Here is a 16508-nt window from a genome sequence, read left to right as displayed (position 1 = left end):
TAAGGGGCCCTTAGAATTTTATAAGGGTGCAGCCCCTGGTATCTAATAAAAAACTAATGTTGACTATTGTCCTTTATGTAAAAGTAAGTTAAGTATTGCTTTTAATAAAGCAAAACTAATAAAGTTACAAGATAAAGAGTCGAATAATACCTATCAAAATTAAATTTTTAAAATTAAGAATAGTAGAATAAAATAACCGGAAGAAAGCGAAATAGAGGGTTTCGTCATATTTTTACAGTAGCTTAATTCTATTATTTCTAGCCCCTGGCAGGTCTCTAACCCTGTTGGGCCAATTTCCTCACCCTGTAAGGCATTCTTTAACATTTACCTAACCTAAAATAACCTATTATAAGGTAGTGTGAAATTACTGCGAAACCCTTTAATTTGTTTTCTTTTCCATGATCCAAATAATCTGCAAATAATCTGTAAATAAAATTCACGAAACCTTTCAGGTTTAAAATGAAAAATTAAGATTTTTTTCTGGAAGAGTCGAGGGGTACAATTTCTTTCCTAGGGGGATAGAGGTACCCTCCCCCAAAAAATTGTATAACCTTCTCTTGATCTATATGAAAAGCTACACAGTTAAGAAGAACCATATTATTACAAACACACAGACAACTTACAAATTTAATTTATAAATAATAGCATCCAGAATTAACTCTCTATTTCTGCAATAGGTACCTATTTTTAGTTCAGCCTGGAGGCTTATGCAAATTCTATAGTGAATCTGCAACTATGCAACTGGCCGCTACTCTATATTTATCTATCTTCCAGTCTACTTTCTAACAATCTATCTATCTGTCTGTCTATCTATCTATCTAACAAATTCTATAGTGATTCTGCAACTATGCAACTGTGCTACTCTCAATCTATCTGGTATCTATCTATCTTACTATCTATAAACTATACACCTATCTTACAAATTCCATACTTAATCTGCAAACGATTATGTAACTGTGTTACTGCCTATCTATCTATCTTTAGATAGCAATGCTGTTAGATATATAATATCTTTATATCTTGCTGTCAAACTATGTCAATTGTACATGAGCTACCATATGTTTCTTTTTTAGCTATCTCTATAAATTGCTAGCTACCTATTCTTCTATCTATCTAATCTATCTGTCTAAAAATGTAATTCATAGTATAAATATTTACCAATCTTATATAAATGGCTGGATGAATCGACTGCATTTTTACATTTAGATAATTTGATCATGATGTAAACAAAATGAAACTGAAATGCGCGAATTACCAGTTAGGGTTATATTTGTGGGTATATTTGTACCTTAAGATCTTAAAACCGCTCAAAAATTTTGCACGAAAAAAATGGATCTAACAAATTTGAAGGAGCATTGTTAATGGTACAATCCCTATATAAAAGTAAAGGATGTCTGTCTGTCGTAGTGTATGTACCGAAGTATCTCGCTAACCACTGGACCAATATGATTCTCCTTTACAGTGAAGCTTCTCATGAGCTTAAAAACTGGTTTATATCTATTTGTGGGGAGGATATCTCCAACATCAAAGAGAAATCGCCCCCGGAAAAAAATATCCCCCTCAAAAAAAAAAAAAAAGTTTAAGAGTCGCTTTAAGCTGTTAACATAAAAATGTAGAGGGCCGAAATAGTTTTTTATGCAATATCTCATTATTTTTACAGGTGGACCTTCACCTCCGCTTTATGTTTCATGCTAGCAAAAAAAGCAGTTTCCCTCAAAGTGCATTGAAGAGCACAGAAATCCCCAACACCATTTATTTAGAGGAAATTGAAAGGGATAGTTGCATAAAGTGTATTAAAAAAGTTTGAAAGCACGATAAAGTCATAGGAATGCCATCTAACAAATATAATTTTGTATTACAATAAACAGCAATCAATTAGGCACCACCAAAAAAGCCATCATGTTGTTTTTGTGTTAACAGGACAGCCATTTATGTTGCATATATCCCACAAATATGATTTTCAAGTCTTAATATTTTAAAACTACCTGGTAGAAAATTTAATTTTTTTTCAAATATATGTCCTATACCTAAATGTAGTTTAAACTATTAAACAGAAAAAAATATGCAGTTCACTAAATTCAAGTTTAAATACACTTCGTGCAACTACCCCTTTGCTTGTTTGTTACTCTATGTCAGATTGTGTTGGGTTAAATTGGGTGAGGAATTGGGAAAAAAGTATTCCTATTTATATTCAATTTATTTCAAAAATAAGGGTGGAGGCGGGGATTTATGGCTCGAAAGGCAATTTGAAGGATAGCACCAATAAATTAGAGTATGGTGTTTAATAACAAAGTGAAGTAATGAGGACGGGACAGTTTGTGCTGTTCTAATAATATGCGGTTCTGATGACATGATATTATGAGACATGTGTAGAAATCATTGCACACCATTTATGCATTGATACAAAACTTTTAACTTTGTTTGTAGGTCACTATTATCCTCCCCAGATACACTTAACCCTTATGTTGACATACAAAGACAAATACATGCATTAATTGGGTTTTCGCAACCCAACTGAAACCCAACTTTTGACCTCCTTATGCAGGGCAACCCAAGTGAAGCCCAACTTTTGACCTCCTTATGGAGGGCAACCCAAGTGAAACCCAACTTTTAACCTTCTTATGAAGGGCAACCCAAGTGAAACCCAACTTTTAACATCCTTATGAAGGGCAACCCAAGTGAAACCCAACTTTTAACCTCCTTATGAAGGGCAACCCAAGTGAAACCCAACTTTTGTCCATCTTATGATGGGCAATCCTATAGAAAGGAGGGGCCAACCTCCTAAAAAGGAGGGGCCACCCCCTAAAAAAGAGGAGAGGGGTAACCTAGTGCAACTGAGGAGCTGAAAAGTACTGCAAAGGGATAGTTCTACAACAGGTATTTAACGTGTTGTTAGGTACTAAGAATAGATGTAGAATACACAAGGATATTATGACAGGGGAAAAATTGTCGAAAATTTAGCTTGCTAACATAGAATTCATTTATTGGTCAGTTCATTCATATAGTAGGAGGAGAGGGGAAAGAGATTGAAGGGAGAATCGTTATTATAGCCCGCTGCGTTTTCACTTTATTAGAGAACATAAAAATCTCAAGTAAATCTTATCTTATCTTAAGTAATCATATATCCATGGACCATAAATAAATAGGTATAGAAATGAGACCAATAAAAAACCAGCGTAGTAACAATCGGTACACATTATTGGTTAAAAAGATAATCATTAAGGATGTATTGTATATCAATTTATCATCCATTGTCTTATACGTGAAGAACCCTCAGTCTTTATGTTGATATAATAACAACACGCAAGCTTAATAGGATAATAAAAAAATAAAGTTTGATCCTATAAAAAAAGAATATAAGCTTCCATGCATTTCTTTATTTATAAAGTTGTATTTTTAAAAGCGAAGCTTTTCTATAATTAGGGTCGGTCCGTCCTACCGAGATAGTTAGCTTTTATTCGTTAAATTAGGCATGTTAGAATTGTCCTATCGATTTCAAACTTTGCATGGTGATTTCTGTAGTAGTTAGGTACAATTTAGAAAGCGTAGCAACTCTATAATCGTTACCAGAATGTCCGTACGTCCATTTTAAACATGTTTTTTTTTACTTTTTTAATAACAATTTTTTATGTGATAAAATCATCCGATTGATCTGATTTTTTATTACTGATTCCTATTACAATAAGGTACAATATTATGAGCGAAGCATCTCGATAATCAAGTATTAAAATGTCTGCAGTATGTCTTTAAACAGAATTCTGTATTTAAGAAGTTTTGCAACAAAATTACGTATAATTTTGTCAAACCTTATATTTTCATATTTTGTATACTCAACAAAAGTTAATGTTCGTCTGTCATATCGTTTCACAGCTTCGCTTTTATGGATGTTGTCATCCTTGTTTACATTGAAAGCGGAGCTTTTCTATACTTTTTGCGCCCTTATCATCTAGGAAATCCAACATAAAGAGGGTAATGCAAAGTCAATAATTAGCCTAAAATTTAATCCAAAAATTAAAAAGACCAAAACCAACCCGAAACCTATGTAAAACTTCTATAAATTGAAGAATTTAATCGATTCAGTAGTTTATGAAATCTTAACTTAAATCTCAAGTCAAAGATAAAATCTTTACTACTTTATAACTATAAAGGGGCTAAATTTCTACAAGGTAACAAAAAAGGACCGAAAAAGCCTAAAACAATATCAAGACTTAAATCCAAAAATTAAATAGACCAAAACTATACTGGGACCTATGTGAAGCTTCCTTAAATTGGAGAACTCAATCGGTTCAGTAGTTATTGAAATCTTAAGTCAAAGAAAAAAAGCTTTACTACTTTTTAACTATGATAAAGGTTCTATGTTTCTAAAAGTTAAAGTAGCGCCAAAAAAGCCTAAAATCATACCAAAGACTTAAATTCAAAAATTAAATAGACCAAAACCATCCCGGGACCTATGTGAAGCTTCCATAAATTGTCGAACTTAATCGGTTTAGAAGTTCTTGAAATCCTAACTAAAGACAAAAAACCTTACAATTTTATATAATGGATAGGATAGGTCATAGAGGCACTTTGCTTCATTGAAAATCTGAATCATAATTGACTAATTTATGTGCCGGAAATGAATAGCTTCTATGTAATCAAACATTTCAATATACTATGTATGTATGTACTACATACGTATATCGGACAAGAAAAATTACGTCCACAAGTAGTAAAGCCTTTTCAAACAAAAAGAGGAAAAGGAGAATACGGAGGGAGGGGAAATTTGGCTGTTTATTACACTAGTCCCCATATTCTTATAATAACGTTTTCTTTTCCGTTGGCTTAACAACTTAGGGGCTTTAGTGTATTTTGATTGGTTGGTGCATTAGGTTGAATGCTCAAACGTTTTAACCACTAATTTTAATCTACAAAAGGAGTAATTTGGTGTATCATGAACTGGTTTGTACATAATTTATTGGCCATTGTCTTGTCCCTTTAAATTCCTGAAAATAATAGTATTTTTTTTATTTTTGGAAATGGAATTTTTTTAAAATAAGAAAAGGAAAGATTATTTAACTTACGGCACTCTTAATTATTAATTATTTTTTACGGCCACTGAAAATCTTCTCTGACTTTCATCATGTTTGTGCTTGCAAAATGAGCCATGTGCGTCTATTTTTTCACCTATTACATCCTTCTGCCTGTCTGCTCGATATTTTTTATTTGCAACTTTAATCTATCTAAAATCTATCTATCAACATTTAAAGTTTTATGTATCAAAAACAAAAAAATAATCAAGAATGATATACACGTCATTTTACAATGTTATGCCAATTTCTATTAACTACTACGGGCATACAAGCAATACAAATCATATAGCAGCCTTGCAATAAAAAAAATCCCAATTCAATGAAATGTTAAACTTGCTGTCATCATTATATCAGGGAAGATAGGAATGGCAACTGACAAAAACCCTCCCCCCCCCTGATTTTTGAAAATGATTTGGGTTTTTCTATTCCTTACCCTGCCAGAGGGACTAACCCTACGGGGCTAACCAGTATCCAATAAAACCTAACTTAACGTGACATAAAGTAATAAACAGACCAAAGACAAAATCTCCTCCCCCTCCCCCAATTGTTTCATTAATCAGTATCAGTGTTTAACAGGGTACTTTGTGGGAAAGCGCCAAACATTCCCTCACATTATATGAGGAAAAAAATACATGCACATACAGATATTGGTAGAAATATTAATTAATCTTCTATTAACCTGTCCCCTCCCTCCCTGACTCGTTTCCACTAGGTTGCCTATATAATATTAATATATATTTATTACACGGACAATTAACTACCTTAAATATTTCTTTAAAGGGTTAATATCCATGGATCTATAGGGATAAGACAATAGCCAATAAATTGATGTGCATTGTACATCCCCAATGATGGTACACAAAATTACCCCTTCTGTAGATAAAAATTAGTGGTTGAAACGTTTGAAACAAGTCCCCAAAGTTGTGAAACCTAAGAATAAGAAAACGTTATTTAAAAACTTTGGGGACTAGTGTAATAACAACCCATTGTACCCTCTCTCTATGGCTAATAACAAAGGTGTGCAGAAGGGGTGTATCTACCCTCCCCACCCCCCATTATGCAAAATTAAGGAGGTGGATACAACCCCTTTATGTCCTCTACAACCCCCTAAAACTTTCAAGGGGAGGTAATAAAGTCTCACCATAATAAATAAATTAAAGTTTTATAAAAAAAAATTGACTTTTGTGCCTAAGCTGATTATGTCGGAGCTACACTAGAAGAAGGGGTTATCCACCCCTCTGATAAAAAAAAGAGACATCTTGTTGTCTGTATTGCACCCCCTCCCCCCACCCTTGAACTCGGTTTAATGGGGTATCAATATAGTATAACCCTGTGAACGCCACTGGTTAACAAGGATTCCAATATTCATTAAAGTAAAGGCCATAACTCGCACATAATGACAAATGAGCCAGGGAGAGAGGGACAGTGGGCTGTTTATTACACTATTTCCCAACCAAAGTTTTTTAATTACGTTTTCTTTTTCGCTGGCTCAACAACTTATGAGGCTCCAATTTAAATTTCATTATTTGTTTCATTAAATTGAGTGTCCAAGCGTTTCAACTGCTAATTGTAATCTTCAGAAGGGTAATTTTGTGTATCATCATTGGGGAGAGATGTACATCAATTTATCGGTCATTTTCTTATTCCCTTAATTTCCTTTAATTAAACAGTAATAAGTTGGAAAGTACAGTTCAACGCTGTTGTAATAATGTGTAGGTAATAATCCAACAATTTGAATGTATAAAAATCTTCAGAAAGTTAACAAAATTTAAGGAATTAAAGGGTTGTAGATTAATATACCTTGATTGAAATTAACAAACCCCTGTGGAAAATATACAATGTAATTTGCTCCATCTCATATCTATTCTTTCTAAATTAAACCTAACATTTACAGGAATCATTATGCCCTGGTTGTTATCTAAATTAAGAAAAGAGCTATCCGTCACTGAAGTACGAACCAATCCTAATAATAGAAAAGCTTCGCTTTAAAATAAAATAACTTAAACGTTTAGAAATCTTGAAACCTTTCACTTTTATATTAGAAATCACAATATTTTCACTTTTTGAAATCACTTTGTTCTCAAAAAAATCACTATAAAGAAACAATTAATAAGTAAAACAAAATCAAAGTTATTTTTCATTCATTAAACCGGTAAATATTCCAAAAGTAAACATAAATAAATCATACTGTTATTATTATTATTTGTATGTTTTACATGTTTAACTTTTAAGTTGTCTGCTAAATATTGCGCTATTGTGCACCAGGGCGAAATGGGAGAGAGAGAAGGGGAGAGATGGAGAGAGAGAGGGGTCATGGGGAGGGGGAGAGAGAGCTGCGTATGTACTGCGCACTCGCAGACGCACATCCGACCCTTCCTGTTTTCAATAACACAAATTCTTATAAAACAACAATAAAAAGTTTTGAAAAATAGCTATTTTTTTCACTTTAAAAATCTGACTTTTCGCAATTTAAACTGAAATAAACCTTAAAAATCACTGACTTTGTAATGCCTTCGAATAGCTTAAAGCCTGCCCTGAACGAAAACAACCCATGCTAAAAACACCTGGGTATGATATAGCCATTTTAGATATCTTACTTGAATTGTAAGTATTAGATTTAATGCTGTTTCCGAATTTTTTTTACTGTTGTATAAAAACTTAGTCTATGCTGCTCATTCGCGCACATCTGAAAATAAGGAGCGTATACCATGTGAGCGAGAGAGAGAGAGAGAGAGAGAGAGAGAGAGAGAGAGAGAGAGGGGGGAGGGAGAGAGAGAAAGACGGAGAGATAGAGAGAATTTTTTACTACCTGTTATTGTCTATGGAAAGGTATGGATCAAATAAAGCAAGATTTTTTTACAGTATCTCAAAAATAACTATCCGAGAGGAAGGGGACATTGAACTGCAAATTAAATATATAATCACATTATATCATTCCTTGACTAAAAAACTTGGTTGGTTCTAAACGTTTCAACCAGTATTTTAAATCTAGAAAGGTTAATTTTGCGTATCAGTATTGGGGATGTATATCAATTTATCGTAAATTTTCTTATCCCTTTGGATATCTGTCAATAATTCAAAATTATGCACATTTCTCACCGAAATTTCATTGCTTCCGACAATTACTAAAATATTTAAAAGAAAATTTGTTGTTTTGTCTTTGATTATTGACTTTTTTAATATCTTAAACATAATCTTTTTTAGGGAATATTAGGGGACATATAATAGACAGTAAATTACACTGGTACTCAAAGTTTTAAACCATATTGGCCTAAAATCTTTGGGTACTTTTATTGAATTCGCGTAGTGTTCAAACATTCCAACCAATAACTACAATCTACAGAAAGGGTCGCTTTAATTATCGTCAATTGGGATTTATATTAATGTTTCGCCCAATTGTATTAGCCCTTAAGATCCATGCTATACTAAAATCATTACATAAACCTCACTGCTTGAAAATCTACAAGTATTTATTTTTGGTAGAAAATCCAGGGATCGTAAGAGATAAGACAATGGACGATAAATTTATATACATACCGCTAATTATTCACTTTAGATTAAAATTATTGGTTGAAACGTTTAAACGCTACCAATTTAAGATCAACAAATCAAAAATCAATCAAAGTACCCAAAGTTATTAAGGTAACGAATACAATAACGTGGTTATAAAACTTTGGGTACCAGTGAAATTTACGATCCAATGTCCCCTCCCTCCCTGTAGGAAATCCCAAATCACTCTCTCTCACTTTCGTTGCAAGAATTTAACTGTTTGGATTTCTTTTCAGAAGGGTTTGGTTTAAAAAACATTAAAAGAGACACTCCTGTCTTTAGTAGCGAAGCTACAATATAATTCGAAATGTCCGTCCGTCTATCTATCCGTCCGTTAGAGACAGAAAGGGGGAATCGTGATTTTCACCGCTCCTATAAAGGATCGGAGGCTGAAATTTTCATGGATTAAATATGTTAACATACTTTATGTTTCATTAAGATTTCGTCAATTAATTGGGATGCTAGATCGATTCCTAAATTTTTAAATTTTCATGATTATCTCATCTCTAATTCAAGATAGACGGCTAAATTTTCAGGGCTCGAATATTTTGATACTCTGCATACTTTTATTAAGTTTTATTGAGATTACCCTATTGGTTTGGGTGCTAGTTCGATTCTTGGATTTTAACGTTTTCATTTTATCTTAGAGACAGACGGCTGGTATTTTTAGGGATTAAATAACTTCACAATTTACATATCCCCACAAAGTTTCATTAAGATTTGCTAATTGGTTGATTTGCTAGATCGATACCTATATTTTAACGTCATATATCTTACAAGGTTTCGTGATTTTTTTAGTTTAGTGTTTTTTATGAAACTGCAACATAGTTCATTTTCGCCGGATATCCATCCATAATTTTTTAGCTTCGCTACTTATGAATGTTGTCATCCTTGTATAGATTATGTAATATTTAAGTAAAAAGATATATCTATTATACAAATAAATAGGATGTATTTCTGTCCTTCTGTCAGTTTGAAGCCACTAGTATCCATTAGTAAAAGTAAAAGAAAGTGTTTCGTCTGTATTATAAGATCTCGCTCACGATATGATTGTCCTTTACATTAAATCTTCTTATTTGGTTGAGGGAAGGTTGATAATTATTATTGGGGTCGATGGTATCTCAAACTTCCCAAATCGAATCGCCCCTGGAAAAAGTATCCGCCTATATTTTTTCTTGGTTTTCTATTAAAAACAAAAATTTAAAGTTGTAAGTCGACTATCTCATACCCCCCCCCCCCACCCTGCCCCCTTTCTATTTCATTAAATAGGGGCGTACCCGCTAGTATATATCAAATTAGTTGGTTGTTTATGTTATAATTAAAATCTGATAAACAGTTGGACGTACATTTGGCAGCTGAAATGTATAATATTTGCGGATTTCTAAAAGTTCAATAGTAGAAGTATGAAAATCCATATGCAGCAAATATACTTGTTTTTCCATTGATTTTCTTAAGATTTGCATATCTTTTTGGTTTCCCAATATTTCCCCAAAATAATGTTTTTGGTTTTGATTTTTAGCAAATTAACAATAGAAACTAGTAACCAAAAGATAAATCTACATTTTATTCAATCATATAAAATGTATATCAATGCTGCTTATATGTATAAATATTTCCTATTTTTTGTTTCTCAGTGTAAACAAAATGATATATATACACACAAATTAATTGCTCACTTGTCACTTCTCAAAGAAATCTTCACAAAAAATGTAAACATCCACATTGCTTGGATATTAATATTGCAAAAATTATTTTGTTATATCAAATTACAATGAATTGATGTTTTTGCTTCAAGTTATTTTTTAAAAGCAAAGCTACTCTTAAAGTTGTTGCTGTTTACTCTCTCTGCAGCGTTTTAATCGTTTTTTTTTCTCTAATCATTTTCAACTTTTAGTTGCTAAGCTACTCTATAATTAACTTTGTTTGCCGGTCTGGCGTCCGTAACGCAATGGGGTGAAATATTAGGTATATGTAGTTCCTTTCGTTACATCGCCTCTTAAGGACCTTTTGACAGGTTAATTTTGGGTTAAGTTAGGTGGTTGCCCTGTAGGGTTAAGCAATTGGCCCAGCAGGGGATAGTTATAGAAGAAAACTTCTGTGAAAAAAACGCCCCTTGAGAGGCGATATCTCGGCTGCTATTTAAGACAGAATGTTGTTTTTTTTTGGTTAAAAGTGAATGTATTATTATGCTTTCTATTTCAAAGTAAAAGAAAACGACATTTCAAAAAACTTTTTAAGTAAAATAAATATATATCTCTAAGAATATATCTATCAAGGGTTCCCTGCATGGGTTAGTCAAAGGGTTTAGTGCTCGATAGATACTGTAAGGGAAAGCATCAAATTTCTTTTAATTTGATTCTGTTTTTCGGTTCTAATGGCTGTTGTCATCATTGATTATTTTATTTCATTATTTAAATCTAATCCTTGAAAGTTTATACACATTACTTTAGGTTCATTTTGTAATTCATGTACAGAAAATGTAAATTCAATACGTTTTTGTAATAAGCTGTATTTGTTTGTAGCGAAAGATCTCGCTAACTACTGAACCGACATGGTTTTTCTTTAGAGTAAAGCTTTTTATAGGTCCATGGAGTTTTTTTTTACTATTTTGGGGGAGGGTATCCAACCCTCCCGAGAGAAATCACCCATAGTATTATATTACCCTCATATTTTATTTTTACTTTTTTTTACTGAAATTGAAAGTTGAGTTGGGGGTCACCAAAGTGCCCCTATAGACTTCTAGGGGGCGTATCCACATGTTCAATTATAATAAAGAACTCTTTCACAAAATTAAAATTAAATATCTAAGTAGTACATGCTAAATTGTTTGTTATGATTTGCTTTAAATAATCGTGTATGTTTAATTGAATTCAATTGTATGATCGTCAGGGATCTTAAGGGATAAGATGATAAATTGATGTACATCACCAATGATGAAATTACAAAATTACCCCTTCGGCAGATATAAATTATGGTTGATAAAAACTGCTGGTTTGAACAAACAAATCAAGATTCTATAAATTACCCAAAGTTTGGGTATCACTATAATTTACTGTGCATTGTCCCTTCCCTCCCTGATGCAACTAACCCACATATTTACTTGAATGGGTGTTTTTGTAGATTTGCAAAATTAGCACAGATATCAAAATACTAGAGACGTTAAAAACTTTAAGACCCCTCCTTATTTTCAATTCTTTTCAATTTGAGGCCAGGTGTTACTGTGCTCGACTAAAAACTTTCAGAGAAACCACCAAATGTTTTTTTGTAACAAGGATGATGACATCCATAAAAGCAAAACTCTGGAAGTCAAAACAAAATTGTAAGTAAATTTGTTGGAAAATTGCTTAGATACAGGTTATTGTTTAAGGACATGCTTACATTTTTAAGACTTGTTTATAGAGATGCTTTGCTTATAACATTGTTTGAAATCGATAGGACCATTCTTACGTGTTTAAATTAACAAAAAGAGCTACGGACGTACGGATGGACCGAACTTATTATAGAAAAGCTTCGATTATAAAAAGTTTACATTCAACAAACTTACTCATGTGGGTTTGTAATAATACTTGAAAGCCAAATTTTGCTTACATCATTACTTAATTGAATTGAAGTTAAATATGAATTTGCTTTTTATGCAGTGACAATTGCTTCCTTATTCCTTTTATGTTTGTCTAGTAAGATCTCATAAACGGCGGACAAATCGTTTCAATTTGTATTTGTCCAGGACAGGTTTAAAACTATTTTTAAGGGGATTACATCAACTTTACTGAAAACCCTGATCCACATAAAAATTTTTATATGTAGCGAAGGATTTCGCCAACTTCTTATTAGATTCTCCTTCTCAGTAAAGCTTCTTATAGGTCCTGAGAGAATCTACTTTTGGTGATGGTACCCTCAAACCACCCAAGAAAAATTGCCCTTAAAATATCACCTTTTCCCTTCCAAACAAAAATTGAATTTGGAAAGACGACCCATCCCTTCAACATTCTCAAATGTCCCTACGAGGCATCTAGGGACGCAGCTGCTAATAAAATTAAAAGATAAGTTTAAATTACGCCCCAAAAAGCGCTTTTAATTGAAGTCTATATTTGTTATAGACTGTCTAAGAGCTAAGCTTCGCTTTTTTGGATGTAATCAATCTTGGTCACCAACATAAAATTTTCACTGTATATATACATTTATAACTCTGCCCTTGGAGGGTTCAATCTGAACTGACATTGTTCAATTTTGCATTCTCATACACAAATATATATACGTACGTGACACGAGAATTTGCAGAAACAAGGATAAAACCAATCATAAAAGCAACAAATCTAAGAATAAGGTATAGTTAACAAGCGAAATAAATCTAATGTCATATTTGGGTGGCAGATAAAAAGGTCGTCAATTTTACTATGTATTGACCCTCATAGACAGCTGAAAATCACGCATAGGTTTCGTGATTTTTTTTTGAATTAATTTTGTTGTTGGTATATGGTAAGACATACAAATATTAATAAATGAAGAGCATACAACATTATACTTTTTAATTACAGAATGCTGCTTATTTTAAGACTTGATTACAGAGAGGCTAAGCCAACTATATTTCATTTCCTATATTCTCCTACTTTTTAGTGCTTTGTACTTTTACTTTTGAACATTTCCCATTTTTGCTTTGATTAATAAGTAAATGTTTTACCTCTTAACCTGGATGACATTGCCAGGTTTGCAGGAGTTCTGGAGTCATCAGGATGTCATTATATGTATATAAAAATTGAGATTATCAAGGATGAAAACAACCAAAAGTTGTGGAGTCTGGCAGACAGATCAAATATATTATATACTGGATACTTATTTATACAGTAAATGTTCACCAAAAATAAAACAGATGCCTATCTTAAATAACAGCAAAGAAAATCAAATTTCCCCCATAGCGTTACAGACTGACAGATAGACAAAGTGAATACCAGAGTAGCTTTGCTTCAAGAGATGAGTTAAGCTGATATAATGTTCATCTTTAACAGTTTACAAAAACAAACTTATGATGCATTAATATTAAAATTTTGCAAAATTCTATAAACAAGGATAAATGCATTTTAAACTATTATTGCGTGGTTATAATTAAATATCATATTTTGATTTAAAGATTTACTGAATATGTAAATAGAGTTCTTGAAGAAATTTTTCTGTAATGCTTTGCAGAGAGAGGGAGAGGACAGTGGGATGTTTATTACACTAGTCCCCAAAGTTTTATAATAACGTTTTCTTATTCGTTGACATAACAACTTTGGGGTATTCAGCGAATTTTGATTGGTTCGTTTATTAAGTTGAGTGTTCAAAAGTTTCAACCAAAAATTTTAATCTACAGAGTGGTAATTTTGTTTATTATCAATGGGGGATGCACATCAATTGATCGGTCATTGTCTTATTCCTTTTGATCCTTGAATTATAAGTCATTTGTGCGACATCAATAATTAGAGTGGAAGAATGCACAGCTAGAACTTCCAGGCACATTTTGTAAAAACAGTTGCTGTTGTTATCACTTAACTGTAAGTGTTTTGACAGAAAAAGGAGAGATTGGCCCCTGTTAGTTTTCCTTAGTTGTTAAACCTAGCGTTAAAATCACATGGTCATCAGCATCGCCTGTACGAGGTAATTGACGAGGTAAAGCATGTAGTTTCGATCGGCTGATGGTGGCTTGAGCTTTGAGTGACTTATTCTTTCTTTCAGGCTGCGACTAAGGCTGAGGCTTGTTTGATGCTTAAGAAAGCCGCGCGATTGATATTGATGCCTTTTAAGCAGAGCAGCCGATGTTGGCTTTGGCTGAGGCTGCGGCTTTCAAGCCCCTGTTTCCTCTTTTTTTTAATGAATCATGAACAACTATTATTTTCTTTTAATGTGTAACATTACATTACAGACAGACGGACAGACAAATTAATTTACAGCACACCCTAGTTGAAAATAAAGATACATTTATAAAGACGGAAAAATACAGTTAATGTGTTGAGATATAAAAGATTACCGTGCTTTCCAACAAAGTGTATATCGAGCCATGCCCCCCCCCCCTTTTTTTGATCTAAATAATTTGAAAATAAAGAAAGGAGAGGTGTTTATTTTCTATACAAGGGATACTATAGCTGCGGTGCCCTGTGGGGCTTCACCAACCTAATTTACCGAAAATAAAAAAAAACAACAAATGAAAAACCTCCCCCCCTCCCATTATTTACAAAAATATTCAAAAATAAAGGAGGTTTTCTGGATCTACTGCAGTTCACGGTAAAATATTGCTGGTAACGAATATTGCCAAAAATCTATGAATTTTAAAGGCTGCTAGCTGCCAAACGGCTGAACGTACAGATCATGCCCGCACACTGTTTTAAGCAGCATAAGAAGGCCTACAAATAATATGGAATAGCCATAAATCAATAATGCATAATTTTCTTCCAGTTCAGAGAAATGCACGAAAAAGGCCTATTTTACGCGTTTTTTATCAGTGAAGCTTTCCCTGTGCATCATTGGATCTTGGCTAGTCCAGATTATTTGTAGGCCATCTTATACCGCTTAAAATGTTTTGCGGGAATGATCTGTACGTTCAGTCGTTTGGCAGCTAGCAGCCTTTAAAATACATAGATTTTTGGCAATGTTCGTTACCAGCAATATTTTACCGTGAACTGCAGTAGATCCGGTTTTCTTATCTCGACAAGGCACTTTGAGGAAAAGCTCCAAGAGTTATTGTGTATTTTATCAATGATATCAAGTTTTAAAAGCATAGCTTTTTTATATTTATATTTAGGATCGTTCCGTTCGTCTTTAACAGATACCTCTTATATATTGTTGATTTAGACATGTTAGTATCGCCCTATCGTCTAAAAACTATCGTCAAACAGAATGCTTTTTTCACTTTTATTTACTTTTTTAAAATATATCTCAACCCATTAGTAACTACTGCTGCATTATGATGATTATTTTGGATTTTTGTTAACAATCATAATTATCCCTTTCTCTTTGATTTTGAAATATTAATAACTAGAACAATTTGCCACAATATTACAAGCTAAGCATCTGTATAATCAAATAAAAATGTAATTTTTCCATACACAGCACCCCTGATTTAAGTAATATTGAGATATATTCAAACGAAATTTTTGTTCGGCCAGTCACTTATTCACCCATAATGGTTTCACACACCTTTTGATGAATGTAATGTACTGTTCCTCTATATCTTTTAACGTGTTTGTCATAATTGTTTGATTTAGCTTTTATGGCTGTTGGCATCCTTGTTCTTTTATTTTATATTTTTAACATGTGATGAACTATTAGACTAAGCAGAGCGCTTTTCCCCCCCGTAGCTGATAATTTGTTTTGTCTGTCAGTAAAGTATGACATTGATGCTTTTGTTGTAAATCTTATAATAAAAGTAACAGGATGTCTGTTTGAGAGGGATCTTGCTTAACACTGAATGGGTCTCATAAGGGAATATTCTACTAGGTTCAGGGAAGGTTTATAACTATTATGGGAAAGGGTAACTCCATCCCCGCTAAAAAAAATTCTTTTTAATTTTAAGATTAATAATGAAAAGTGGAAAGTTGACTTACAATCCCCTACATTCAAGTGACCATTAGGGGCGTAATCGCCAGTAGAGAAAAAATAGCTTAACAGTACCTGTCGTGAAAGCCTAACATTTTTTTTGTTGTATTACAAATAACATTTTTTTTTATTATCATGCTTGGCCTAGAATTATTTTTACTTTTTTTATCAAGCGCTGTGGTTTTTATTAAATATTAAATTAAAATCAAGTTTTGAAAATCTTCATCAATTTTGTCCAATATGTTGATACAATGTTCAAGGAAAGTAACAAGAAGGGATGTGAAACTGGACTATAAATTACACTGGTACCCAAAGTTTTTAGCC

The sequence above is a fragment of the Acartia tonsa genome, chromosome 13, assembly GCF_053477335.1.
Source record: "Acartia tonsa isolate MP-2025a chromosome 13, ASM5347733v1, whole genome shotgun sequence".
NCBI classification, from domain to species: Eukaryota; Metazoa; Arthropoda; class Copepoda; order Calanoida; family Acartiidae; genus Acartia; species Acartia tonsa.
The sequence above is the reverse complement of the archived record's forward strand: the minus strand, read 5'-3'. Positions refer to the sequence as shown.